This window comes from Rattus norvegicus, chromosome 20, assembly GCF_021556685.1.
Source record: "Rattus norvegicus strain SHRSP/BbbUtx chromosome 20, alternate assembly SHRSP_T2T, whole genome shotgun sequence".
NCBI lineage: Eukaryota > Metazoa > Chordata > Mammalia > Rodentia > Muridae > Rattus > Rattus norvegicus.
The window spans coordinates 8,769,839-8,783,610 of record NC_141553.1 but is presented as its reverse complement, the minus strand read 5'-3'; the positions used below and the strand labels follow the sequence as shown (position 1 = coordinate 8,783,610).

The following is a 13,772-nucleotide window of genomic DNA, read 5'->3' as shown; positions in this document are numbered from 1 at the left end:
GGTCCCCAGCTCCGAAAAAAAGAACCAAAAAAAAAAAAAAAAAAAAAAAGAACTCTTTTCAGATGCCTTCCTAGATTTCTCAGGAATTAGAGACCTGAATCTCTAGATACTGAGACAGAGTGGGAATATGTGACCTGGTATAAAAAATAAGGGGGCTGCTAAGGGTGAGGACACTGAGCCCTCAGTGCTAAACTGCAGACCCATCAGGAACCCCCACACTGGAGGCTCTCAGGAGTCCCGGGCCGGAAGCCTGGGATGGCCCCAGGGCTTTCTGTAATGAGTCTGCCATACAGTTGGACAGAGACTTATGACTTCTGGCGTCTGGGCCGCCTCCTCCCGCTTGTCCTCCGTGGTTATTTATCACATTTGTCCCTCTGGAGAGGCAGGGTCATCGCTTACACTGTCCAGAACACGGAATGCAATAAAGCTGGTTCTACGGGAAGCCCTGAGCCCCGGCCTCCCCGCACCCGAGGTTTCTCTGCTGGGGGTGGGGCAAATGTTGACCCCTGTTCAGCTTCCCCGGAGGTCTCTAGAAATATCGCCACATCACAGTGACAAATGTCACTCACCCTGCCAAGCTAACGTAGCACAAAGAGGGTCACATACAGCATCCCCATACTCATTTAATTACCCCTTGTCCCACCACCCAGTCATGGAACTGAACCAGCTTAGGTGATGTCAGACTAAATATCCCTAATCAGGAAAACCCAAAGTCAAGATGCCTTGAAAGCTAAAACACTTTGAATGGCGACATAAAGGTGGTAAGTGGGAGACTCGAAGCCTGACCTCATGTGACAGGTCCGAGTCAAAACACAGGTGCTCTAAAGAGAGTGAATAAAATTACATCTTCAGCCTGGATGCCTAAGATGTGTATGAAGCACAAATGAGTTACAAGTTTAGACTTGGGTCTCATTCCCAAGATGTCTCAAGAATCCTTAAAAAAAAATTGTCTTATTATGTTTATGTGCACGACTGTTTTTGCTTGTGCATAGGTCTGTGTACTGAGTGCACGCCTGATGATCTCATGGAGGTCAGTAGAGGACCTCAGATCCTCTGGAACTGGAGACATGGAATTCAAAACCAGGTCCTCTGCGAGAGCAACCACTGCTCTTAACCACCAAGCCATCTCTCCAGTCCCCAAATTGTCCCTTATAGCGTGGATTGCAGAAACAAGAGAATGAGAATTGTCACAGCTTGTCTGTCTCTGCTCTGGACTTATGTCATCTCTCAGAGGCTCCCAGAGGAAGCAGTGACCTTCTCCCATGACTCCCCTAGTTCCCGGGAGGCGAAGGGAATCATCAGAAGAGCTTGGCTCCAGACACCTCACGTTGGGCTTGGTTGTACCACTGACCAACCACATGGGAAGCCTAGAGCCACCACTCACCAGGGTCTTCATGGTTTTACCTGTTAAGGGTGGGGGAGATATTACGGATCATTTTGTGAGGTTACAGGAGAGAAATGTGTTGTCTTGTATGCAGCAGGTGCTTACTAAACACCACATAGAAACACTACTGTTATTCTCCAGTTTTCTTGCCTCTGCCTGGAGAACTACCTTCTTCCATCCCGGTCCCCTAGCCCCGGACAGTAGCTTCTCTATCTCCCCCTGCCTGACCCAGTTTCTGTGAAAACCTGAGATTCTCACAGGGAGGAGATGACAGTCACATCTACAGGTCTCATCGTCCTATTAGGACAACATCAGTGTAAACATTAGTTATTCACAAACCCAATTACATTTTGATTGCTCTGACCCAAGTGAGATTGGGGTTATTCTCAATCCACATTTATTTTTTGGCACAGGCTTCCTAAGGTTCGGAAAGATAAAAACAGCCTCCCTCCCGTGCGCTGTAACCTGGTAGGAATCCTTTTTCTCCGGGTGCCATTGTTTCTTCTCCTTCCCAGTTCCCAGATGCAGTCATTCCTGGGCACTCGGCCATTCAAGAGGAAAGGATCGGGGTTGGGGATTTAGCTCAGTGGTAGAGCGCTTGCCTAGGAAGCGCAAGGCCCTGGGTTCGGTTCCCAGCTCTGAAAAAAAAAAACCAAAAAAAAAAAAAAAAAAAAAAAAAAGGATCTTGGTTAGAGTGAACTTCTGCCAGGAAACCAGAAAGGAGGGGACTGAAGGAGGAGTTCAGTGTCTTAACCCAATTAAGGAGACTCAGAGAAGATCCCTGCCCTTGGGGCACAGGTGAGGGCCAGCCTGCCTACACTAGAGCCTCGGTTCCAGTTTGTGCCTCTAATAAGCAATTTCAACCTTAGTCCCACATTTCCCCCCAGAGAAGCTGCTTCTCCCCAAATCTTTCCCATCCCAGGACATCTTTGCAGTTGCTTGGATGAGAAACTTTGGAGTCTCCCACAATTCCTTTGTCTTTTTTTCACTGTAATCCATCAGCACCTTCATCCTTTCTGCTATGGCCTCTGGATTAGTCCCCTCTCTGGATGCTGTAACCAAGTATCACCCTCTCTGGATGCTGTAACCAAGTATCACCCTCTCTGCTCTGGATGCTGTAACCAAGTATCACCCTCTCTGGGTGCTGTAACCAAGTATCACCCTCTCTGCTCTGGATGCTGTAACCAAGTATCACCCTCTCTGGATGCTGTAACCAAGTAGCTGACAAGTAGCAATTTAAGAGGGCTGGTGTAAACTGGGTGAAATGATGTATACGTCTTTAATCCCAGGGCTCGGGAGGCAGAGGCAGGTGGATCTCACAGAGCCAGTTCTAGGACAGCCAGGGCTACACAGAGAAACTTTTTCTCAAGAGAAGGAGGAGAAAGAGGAGGAGGGGGAGGAGGGGAGAAAAAGAGGTGGGAGGGGAGAGGGGGAAGAGGGGGGAAGAGGGGAGACTCTTGTAGATCTGAGTCCAGTCACCAGCACCCATGTTTGGCAGCTCACACGGAGTGTCACCCCAGCTCTCGGGGATCCAACACCCTCTTCTAAGCCTCCAAGAACACTTCACTCACGCGCCCATACCCATACCCAGACACCCAGGGTTATACATTATTGAAAGACAAATCTTGAAAAAGATAAAAGGGGGAGATGCTATATTGAAAGGGCAAACCAGCGGCTGAGAACTTTGAGAATGGGTTGCAGCCACCATCTGCTTTTCTTGAGGTCCCCCCAGTTCATAGAAGCCAGTGGTCAGGAGGTTCAGGCGATGCTGTGCCTGGAAAGCAGTATCCTAGGGCGCAGATGTTGGGGGAGGGGGTGGAGAGTGGCGTCTTTGTTACTCTTTGCTCCTGAGGACCCTATTGAAACATTACCATCACCACCTGACTCCACAGGTGTCTGCTTTTCCTGCCTGTTTTTGTTTTCTTTTCTTTTCTTTTCTTTTTTTCGGGGGGGGGGGGGGGCTGGGGATTGAACCCAGGACCTTGCGCTTCCTAGGCAAGCAAGCGCTCTACCACTGAGCCAAATCCCCAACCCCTGTTTTGTTTTTTTTAACCATCTTTTTTAAAGCTTTTTTCCCCCCCTCATCCTCTACTGGATTGTGAATTCTACAAGGACAAAAATTTTGTCTCTTTAGTCTGCAGATGTGTCCCTGGTGACCAGTCTGGCGCTTGGCGTTCTGGAATGTGACAAAGCAGGTGGACCATTCCAAGGTGGGCAGTGGGGGAGGGGAGCTGGAGCAGAACCCCAGGGCAGAGGCTGCTCCCTACAGCTCAGGTCTCTGGGTTTGGCCCTGGAAATTGCCATCTGTAATGGAGAAAGAATGCATTCGTTGTTCGGGTAATTGGTAGTAACTGATGGTAATTTCGAGTAATTAAACACTAATTAATTCAATGAGTCAGTAATGTACTTATTTATGGTATCCGTGTTTGTTCCCTTATAAATATTGGTATTACTTTTGTCAGGCAATTAAAATCCACTGGTGGGGACTGGCTGAGGTCCCGGGAGATTCTGGAAACTTGGCCTGGACTGAGAAAAGAATGAATTGTGAAGGGGCTAGAGACGCGGCTGAGCAGTTAAATGCTCTGGCAGAGGGGCTTGGGTTTGGTTCCTAGCACTCACAGAAACGCACAACTTCCTGTGACTCCCATTTTAGGAGATCTGACACCTTCTTCTGGCATCTGTGGGCACCCACAAATTTGATTAAACACACACACACACACACACACACACACACACACACACACACACTCAAACCATCTTATCTTACAGGAAAAAGAATGAGTGGTAGGACCCAGGTGACCTGTACAGATACTGAGAGGTGCTGTGTGTGTTAAGCTAGTGCAGATTTGGGGCTGGGATTTAAGATGCTCATTCACAAAATCCTCTCCACTTCCTCATTCATGGCCCTCCTCAACTCAAACACATCTATTTTTTTTTTTTTTTTTGGTTGATATTCAGGAAACCTGTCGGGGACATGGGGAATGTGGGGGGCTCTTTAACTCTTCCAGATTTGAAGTCTGATCCCTTTGGCACATGACCAGACAAACCCTGATGGATCTAAGATTGAGTAAAAGAGGGGAGAAGGGGGTTGGGGATTTAGCTCAGTGGTAGAGCGCTTACCTAGGAAGCGCAAGGCCCTGGGTTCGGTCCCCAGCTCCGAAAAAAAGAACCAAAAAAAAAAAAAAAAAAAAAAAAAAAAGGGGGGGAGAGGTTCCTAGGTACTGGAGAGCAGGACCTGAGGTTCTGAGCATGTGGGATAAGAAAGACCCAGATTTCGGAGTCTTGATGTTTTGGGTCAGGAAGTACAAGTCTCCAGGTCCTGTAGATAGGCTGACATGGAAAGGCAGACCCACCCACCCATAGGAGATCTCACCTTCTTCTGTCTAGGTTCTCAGTTCAGTACCCATAAGTCTTAGGGTCTCTCAGGGGGCTTGGATGGGCAGTTGCTCTGTCTGCAAGGTTCTCCCTGAACTGTCATTCCCTTGCTCTGGGTCATAGTTACTCTTCTGAGGCTGTGATGAGATACCCCAGCCAGAACAACTTAAGGGATCTCATGCTTCCGGGGGATACAACCCATCCTATCGGGGAAATCAAGACAGCAGAAGCATGAGGCAGTCGGTGGCATCGTGTCAGGAAGCAAAAGACAGTGAATGCTTGTGCTCAGTTTACTTCAACAAATTTTTTTTTAGGGACTGGAAAGATGGGTTAGAGGTTAAGAGCGTTTGTTGATTCTTTAAAGGATCTGAGTTCAGTTCCTAGGACCCACATCAGGCAGTTCACAACTGCCTATAACTCCATATCCAAGGGATCCAACATCTCTGGTCTCTAAGGGAACCCACATACATACATACATACATACATACATACATACATACATACTACATACACATTTACAGAATTAAAAATAAAAATAAATCTTTAAAAATATTTTAAATAATTCTTTGAGAATTTCATGTGATATTATTTTGATCAACTCAACCCCCCCATTCTTTCTCCCTGAATCCTTCCACCCATCCCCACCTCCTTTCCCTCCTGAAACTTTGTGTCCTCTTTTTAAAATGACCCATTAATTCCAATTTGTGCTGCCGATATACTCCTGGGTATGGGGACATCGACTGGAGGGAACAGAGTTAGCTTACCAGGAGTCACACCCTAAAGAAAATTGGCGGGGTTGGGGATTTAGCTCAGCGGTAGAGCGCTTGCCTAGCAAGCGCAAGGCCCTGGGTTCCGTCCCCAGCTCCGGAAAAAAAAAAAAATTGGCTCTGTGTTCCCCATCCCTGTAGCCACTGACTTTCCATAGCTCCTCATTTAGGGGTGAGGGCTTAAGAATCCCTTCCCACTTCACACTAGAATGTCGACTGGCTTGATTTTGTATAGTTCTTGTGCAGGTAACCCGCAGGAGCTTGCTTTTTGAGTTCTTTGAGCATAGTGGTCCTGCCATGCCCAGCAGTCACTGTTTTGCTCTGGTTCTCTCTGACCTCTGTCTCTTACAACCTTCCTACCTCTCCCTCTGAGGTGGTCCCTGAGCTTTTGGAAGAGGGTGGTGCACAGGGGTCCCTTTGCATTCAGTTGTCCTTTATTTTCTGCACTTTGAACACTTAGCTCATTTTATAGAGCCCAGGGTCTCAACCTAGGGAATGGGCCACCCACAGTGGGCGAATCTTCCCACCTCAGTTAACCTAAACAAGATAGCCCCTCCCTCACAGCCATGTTCAGAAAAGCCCATCTCCTAGGCAATTTTTGATGCCACCAAACTGACAATGGAGAGGAGGGCTTATGACTGATGTTCTCCAGAACTGTTATTACCTTCCCCGTGTGGCTTTTCCAAAGCAGCCACAGGGACACATAAGGCATGGAGTCTGGAATCAGATGACACCGGTGTGATGAGCTGGGAAATTTCCTTGACTCTCCCCAGTCTTGTTCTCCTATGCTTGTCTGCTCTTTAGAGTTGCCACAGCCCTGAAACATACCCAGCCACATGAAGCCCTCGGTCTGTGTGACTAACAGTAGGAAATGCTTTGTCCTGTTCATTAAATGCCTGGCTCACCTGTGACTCATTTCCTCCCGATGGTTTTCCTCGGTTCCTTTTTGGGTTTTTTTTTTTCTTCTTCTGAAGATTTCTTTATCTTATTTTTCATGTGCATGTGTTTCGTTTGCAAGTTGTGTATGTGCACTGTGTGCCCGGGCTCAGAAGGGAGGTCAGAAGAGGGCATGAGAATCTCTGGAACGGAAGTTACAGATGGTTGTGAGTTGCCATGTGGTGGTCCCTGGAACTGAACCTGGGTCCTCTGCAAGAGCAGCCAACTATGTTAACGGTTGAGTCGTCTCCCCAGCCTTCCACTCTCACTTGCTTTAACTTCAGTGATCCCCACCCCACCCCCCATACACACACAGGTCCAGATCAGCCATCGGGATTTTTTCCTCCATCCACGGGGCTCCACAAGCTTCCTTGTCTCTCTCCTTCTGCATGTAGAGAGGGTATGTTCTCCTCTAGGTGTCCAACCAACTCTCGTTGGCAGGGAAGTCTCCTCGTCTACACGGCTTTCCCTCGTTTTCCAGCATCCGCTGGGACACGGAGGTGTCCTCTTGCCATGTCCCAGTGGCTGTCCATCCTCCTGTAGCCTCTGTATCTCCTTGTCCACCTTGCTGCCCTTCATTCTGGTTCGTCGTCTCTCATTTCTCCTCCTCTCTCCCCCCTTTGTTCTCTCCGTCCCCCTTAATTAGCGATACTCTGGGGCTGAGGTGTTTTTATTATGTTTTATTTATCGAATGGCTTTACTGTTTCCTGTTCTTAATTTAAAAGGCAGATCGATGAGATGTTTTATATTCCCTGCTCAAAACAAAGCTGAAGCCAAGTTGTTTTTTTAACTCCCGAGGCTCTCCCTTGCCTCTTTCTTTCTCCCTGGGAAGAAAAGATTCCTCACCTGCATCCTCGTAATTGACAAGAACATTTAATTTGTTCGTTGCGTTTGTCCCATTAATTATTCAGCGAGTCGTCATTGTGTGCCAAGCACCGTGCTGGACTTGGGGACCCCAGAGATAATTTGAAGCAATTTTCCCGTCCTCCAGAGGCTCCTATCTAGCCAGGAAAGCTAGACACCAATATGTGACAGACAACGCTCACGGTGTCAGGTTCACGCATGTAGTGTTGTGTGCAGCCCAGGGAGGGAGAGGGAAGGGTACCGGGTGGAGAGCAAGTCAGCCTGAGAATCAAAATGAACTGGTATCTCGATGTAATGCAGTCTCACACCCAAGGAGATGGGTGTATGTGCCTTGACTGAGGAGGGTCCCGGGGAATATGGCAGCAGGTGTCACTTCACGTCTCCAGGCTGTGACAAGAGGCCCTAGCCAACCTTAGAGGAGGGAAGATGTGTCTCGCTCAGTTTCAGAAAGTCCATTCACGATTGGCTGACTCAGCATTCCTCGGAGGGATTCATTTCACGGCGACCAGAGGGACAAACAGGAAGGATGTATCCTTCAAAGACACACACCCTCACTGACACCCCACCTTCTACAGCTGCTCCCCTCCGGATAACCTTTTCGATTTAAAAAAAATGTTTTAATTAATTAATCTATTTACTGGGGGGGGGGGGGACGGGGTGCACGAGCCATAGTGTATGTGTGGAGGTCGGCGGACATCTTGTTGGAGTTAGATCTCTCTTTCTGCCATGTGGATCCTGGGGGATCAAACTCAGGTTGTCAGGCTTTGCAGCAAGCTCCGCCCAGCCCTATCATTGGCCCAGTCCAATCAACTTCAAATTGGTCAAGAGATTAAATTACTGGTTAGGACAGAACTCTCACAGGGGCCCAGGGGTGTTCTGTGGTAATTTCCTGCATGTCTCTCAGGTTAATCGCAATGGTCAGGACTGACCATCATGGGGAAGGCAGTGGGGGAAAGGGCTGGCCTAGCACACCGATGAGTACTGCGGGCTCTGGTGGTTTCGAATTAGGCTGGCATGCACCAAAGTAGCCAAAAAGAAGGATGCTTGTGGTCACCAACACCTCTGCTACCATAGGTGTTGGGGAAAAGGAGGAATGTTCCGGAAAGACAGAACTTCCGAGAGCGCCCCCTGCAGTTTCAGGAGGTCTCAAAATTCAAGCGCAGGAGACCGCACTCATTTATAGAAGAGATAAACCACCTTCCCCGCTCATGCGAGGTGATTTGCAGGGAGCCCCGGCTTGCCCAGGGTCCTGCGGAACAGAGTCCCATTCAGCCCTTTCTTTGAATCCCTCAACCGCACCTCCTGCCAGCCTACGGGAGGCTATTTATGATGTCCTGTCGATATCTGTCTTGGCGCGGGAGCGTGGAGGGGACGGATGGAGCCTGGGGTCCTATCCATCAGTCACTTGGCCGCAATCTCTAAAGAGATTTTAATTGTGAGCTCAGATTTACTCCTGCCATCAGCTGTGCCCGCCCGCCTCTTTACCAGCGAGAGCAGGGCCCGCAGGCCCGCTGCGCTTTGCCAAATGCACGTCTTGTAGCAACGCCGAGGAAATATTTGCTGCAGTGAAACCGTGTGCCCTGCAGAAAGCAATCGCCCTAAATCGCCCCCTGACAGCCGTCCCTGCTTTCTGCTACGCAGATCTGCCTCCCTGTCTTCCTTCCACCCTGCTCCCTGCCACCAGGGACAGTGGCTGCTAGTTTGAGGTGGGGAGACGGTGAGGCAGGGGCCACACACCAGGCTGCGAGGTAGAGGACCGCAGGACATTAAGGTAGCCACGTGATGGGTGGCTTGGAAGACCCAGCCCTGAGTGAGGCAGGCCTGTCTTGGGTTGGTCAAATGGCCAATGTCTCACGACTCACTTATAGCTGGTGGCGGGTCACAGGGACAAGGCTGGTTAGGGTTTGATGATCTGGGAACTGGCAGAAGGTTTGATCTTTGGGACCCTCAGCATCTTATGTTCCAGGGACCAAGAACCGCGGCTCTGTGCGCACCCTGTGGGCCTCCCAGTGGCTCCTCTGCTAGCCGCCATGGAGATGGCTCCCTGTGTAGGCAGAAGGGGAGGGTGAGAACATGCTTAAGATGCGACTTATGGGGTTGGGGATTTAGCGCAGTGGTAGAGCGCTTGCCTAGCAAGCGCAAGGCCCTGGGTTCGGTCCCCAGCTCCGAAAAAAAGAGAGAAAAAAAAAAAAGATACGACGTTATATGGCATTCTCAGAGAATGAATAAAAACATTGTTTTAAACGACGCTTATCCTGGTAAAGGGGAGGGGGAGGGGAGAAAGGGGAAGATGGGAAGGAGGGAGAGGAGAAGGAAGACGAGAAGTGGGGGGAAGAAGGAGAGGGAGGAGCAAGAGGAGGAAGAGGAGGGAGAGGAGAGAAATGAGAGGGAGGGAAGGAGGAGGAAAAGAGAGAAAGGAGAGAATAAAAGGAGGGGAAGGAGGAAGAGAAGAGATAGGAAGAGGAGGAGGGAAGGGAAGAGGAAAGGAAGGAGGGGAAGAAGAGGAGGAGGAGGAGAAAGGGAGGAAGAGAAGGCCTTTCCAATCTGCAAAATCATTCAACTGAGAGCCGCCCACTCTGCCTTCAAGGCTTACAACTCATCCAGACCCGAAGGTCCCATTGGGTCAAAGTGCACACTCCCTCGGCCTCCAGCAGGCCTGCTTGGCGGAATCCATCCTGCTGCTGAATCTACGTGGCCACAAGAGCTGGAAGCTGCTGACCGCCAAACCCTGGAAATCCGCGAAGAAGTTTTTTTTTTTTTTTCCCCCGGAGCTGGGGACCGAACCCAGGGCCTCTACCTAGGCAAGCGCTCTACCACTGAACTAAATCCCCAACCCCTGCGAAGAAGTTTTATTAGGGCGGCCATTCCCAGAGCTGGACAGCCCTCCCCCCACCAAAGGGCAGGGGACACCACGCAGAGGAGCATTATGGGAAGTGAGAGATTCAAACCTGAGCGTGGGGACCCCGTAAACCCAATAGTGAAGAGCAGTACCGGGGCTGGGGATTTAGCTCAGTGGTTAGAGTGCTTACCTAGGAAGCGCAAGGCCCTGGGTTCGGTCCCCAGCTCCGAAAAAAAGAACCAAAAAAAAAAGAAAAAAAAAAGAAAAAAAAAAAAAAAAGAAGAGCAGTACCAGGTCACTTCTACCCTGCTGAGGAGTCAGAGAGAACAACAACCCCTTTGCCCTCCATAGCTCTCCCAAATTAGGCCACTAGGAGAAAGCCTCTGTCCCCTCCCTCCTTGTCCCTAGGCTTCTGCACTGCCCAGCCTCTCACATTCAGTGGCGCATGAATAGAGTGAGCAGTTGGAATGCTGTTGAGCGGGCTCTAGTGTGAGACATCCCCCAGCCCCACCCCCATCACACAGGAGAGTCACCTGGAAGCAGGAGGGCAGGAGGTTAACACAAAAGGTTGGGGAGCACCCACTAGGCCTCACCCCAACACTGGGATTGTGAGGTTGCAAGAATTGTGAGGCCCCTGAGCTCATTCCTGTCCCTCGATGTGGGGTGGGGAGGAAGCCAGCATGGAGAGGTCTTCAAGGTCAAACCTGATTCGACTTGCAGCCTCTCTGTAAACCGGTCGATGCTCACTCCTCCCCCAAAACCTTCCTCCATCAGCCATGGCCTCCTGAAGGCCAGAGCGCACATTCTATGGTAGATGGGGACACATACCGCGCCGGCAAGGCTGGGAAAAGCACAACTTCTTTGTCTCGTGAATGGGCCTGGCTTCCTCCAGTGGGCTAGTCACCCAGCTTCCGCTTCAGGGACTACTTGGCGGGAGTACTAGAGTAGGAGTTGGAAGAGAAGAGGTGTCTTGTCCCTGTCCTGTCTCCAGCCGGAATGCCTGCCTCACCTTCCCCGGGTTGTTTACCTTGGCCCGCTCCCTCTGCCCTGCTCTCCCAGCCGATCTGATTGCCGTAATTAGTTAATCAGTAACTGGCATAATTTCCCCCTGATTAATGCAGGAATAATCACCCGCCGGGGCTGCCAGCAATTTGCTTATCAGAGTCACTTTGAAACAGCTTTGAAAATGAGCGATTGGCACCTTCCTCAGGGTTAAAATTAGAGCCGGGGAGGCCGCCCTCTGCCGTGGGCGGCTGGGAGTGGCACACGGGGCTGGCAGGGGAGCCTCCGCCCCAATGTCTGGGGCAATTGGTGTGGGTGACTGCCACAGCTCTATGTCTGGCTGATCCTGAAGGAGTACTGTAGGGAGGGGGATATTTGTGCTGGGGCGTCTCCCCAAGACAGGCGAGACAGGTTGGGGTGCGGAGGCTGCCCCTGGAATGGCGCTGGCCCACGGAGATCTGGACGGAGAGGCCTTGGACTATCGACAGTGCACTGGGGTGACAGCACAGGGCAGAGGTCAGGCTTCACACAGTAGTAGTAATAACGGCATCAAGAATAGCAACCCAGTCGGTCCCCAGCTCCGAAAAAAAGAACCAAAAAAAAAAAAAAAAAAAAAAAAAGAATAGCAACCCAGTCGCTTTCAGTTTGTTTATTTATGCCTTTGTTGTTGCTGTCGTTTTGTTGCTTTTTGAGACAGGGTTTCTCTGTGTAGCCCTGGCTGTCCTGGAACTCACTTTGCAAACCAGGCCGGCCTTGAACTCAGGTTGGCCTCTGCCTCCCAAGTGCTGGGACTAAAGGCGTGTGCCACTACGTTTTGAATGGTTCCAGGGATGAAACCCAGGGCCCTGCATAATCCAGACAAGCACTGCACCCCTAAGTCATACGCAATTCCCTAGCAGAGAAAACTGCTCTATTCCTTATACACATTATCTCATTTAATCCTAGAGAGATGAAACTATCTGCCAAGTGAGCTCATCCACTGATCAGTATCTGACTCTGCTTTTTCACAATTTTACCTTTAATTAAAGGGAAATTTCCCACGTGGGCAGAAACCATTGGGATAATAAACTCCTGTGAGCTCACCACCCACTTTCTACACGTCACCCAATGTCTTCCCAATCCTCCGTAACCTCTCTTGTTAGCGCTGGTATCTTATTTAAACCAGTTCCTGGAACAGTAGCGTTCTCTCTGCAACGTGAGGTATGGGTAATCAGAATCTCTGCCCCTTGTGGTCGTCAGGAAGTTTAATGAGATCCTTTCTGGAGGTCCGAGGTAAATCGAGCATCGTTATTTTCAGAGTGGAGGGTAGTTTAGCTGGGTATTGAAATCTATAGGGTCCAGAGGAGAAGCATCAGAGATGGGGAACGGAGGAGGTCATAGCACGCTGGTAGGTGCTCCAGTCAGCTGGAACGAAACATTCACGTGCTCACACGCTAAGTTTTATCAACTAGGTTTGCTACTCACAGACAGGCAGCAAGGGGTTAAAAAGGCGAGGCTTTATGGGGAGTTGCCTTGGGGGGGATAGAGTCTCTTCTATGCACAGCCTACCTGTAGCAGCGCAGGAGGACTCTGGGAAGCAGACAGCAGGGATAATACACAATGAACTAAATCTCTGATGGACATTGGCCCTTGGGAGGTCTGGAGAAGAACTCACATGGTGCCAGGAGATCTCAGAGGTGAGAAAGGGAAGGGAAACTTTGCTCAGACCACTGGAGCCCACAAGCTGGGCAGGTTACACAGCCATCTATAGCAAGTCAAGCATCGCCGCTAAGTAGTGTGGGGCCCGATCCTGGGCACCTACCTGTACACACACATGTGAGTCCACACACGCGTGACCTCACTCCCGACTTGCAAACGAGCTGTTTTGCACACTCTGGCCGTTGCTCTTGTCAGCAAGATGCAGGCTCAACATGTCCTGCGTGTGTGCATTCTTGAGAACCACGAGGAAGAAAGTGGGGAGCGGGGCAGAGACTGGGTGGATCTAAGGTCACTTGGGGGCGCCGTCCTGCCCAGGGGTGTGTGAGGGTCTCCGGGTGCTGGTGCAAGGCTTGCACACATAGGTCTTGCAGGGATGGGGAGGCGAGACTGGTGTGATTGCTTTGTTTTATTTGCATGATCCTCAGGGGACGTCATGCATTCACCATGGTTGACTGTTGCACTGACTTTTCCGAGGGAGGTGGGAACAAATGTCTGCTAACCACAGACAGTGGCCACCAAACCCAACAGACCAAAGGAAGCAATCGCGTCACGGTAGAGCACGGTGGAGCAATATCATCACTGGGCTTTCAGATCACTCTCAAAACAGCCACTCCATCAGGAAGTCGCGCACCCTTGCATGAAAGACTACCTTCCCACAGCTGCGTGGGTGGAATGAACCTTCACTACAATTAACATTCCAGGATATATACTTCCTCACAGCCCAAGACCCCAGACCACATGCAGCAAGGGCTGAATTACGGCTGGGAAGAAGGTATAGGCACAAGGCTTAGAAGGCGTCGTCGGAATCTCAGAGAGGAGTCTAATGGCACGCCCTCCCTAGCCCTCCCTTTTGAGGGAATGCGACAGGCCAGAACCTGAGCGGCTCTTTGGGTAGTCAAAGTGCTTT

General features: G+C 50.3%; 1 long non-coding RNA gene across 5 annotated transcripts; it reads right to left on the bottom strand.

Annotated features, from left to right (window-relative positions):
* Positions 1–1,727: 1,727 nt before the first annotated feature.
* LOC120098917 (uncharacterized) lies at positions 1,728–11,294 on the bottom strand. 5 transcript variants are annotated; one of them, XR_015645130.1, is made up of 5 exons: positions 10,994–11,294; positions 9,189–9,370; positions 6,432–6,605; positions 6,191–6,343; positions 1,759–2,022 (listed from the first exon to the last, which is right to left on the bottom strand). It is a non-coding gene; the product is annotated as an uncharacterized LOC120098917 (long non-coding RNA). The 5 variants fall into 5 exon arrangements; XR_015645128.1 differs by lacking the exon at positions 6,191–6,343 and having other exon boundaries at positions 1,728–2,022; XR_015645129.1 differs by lacking the exons at positions 6,191–6,343; positions 6,432–6,605.
* Between the last annotated feature and the right edge of the window lie 2,478 nt (positions 11,295–13,772).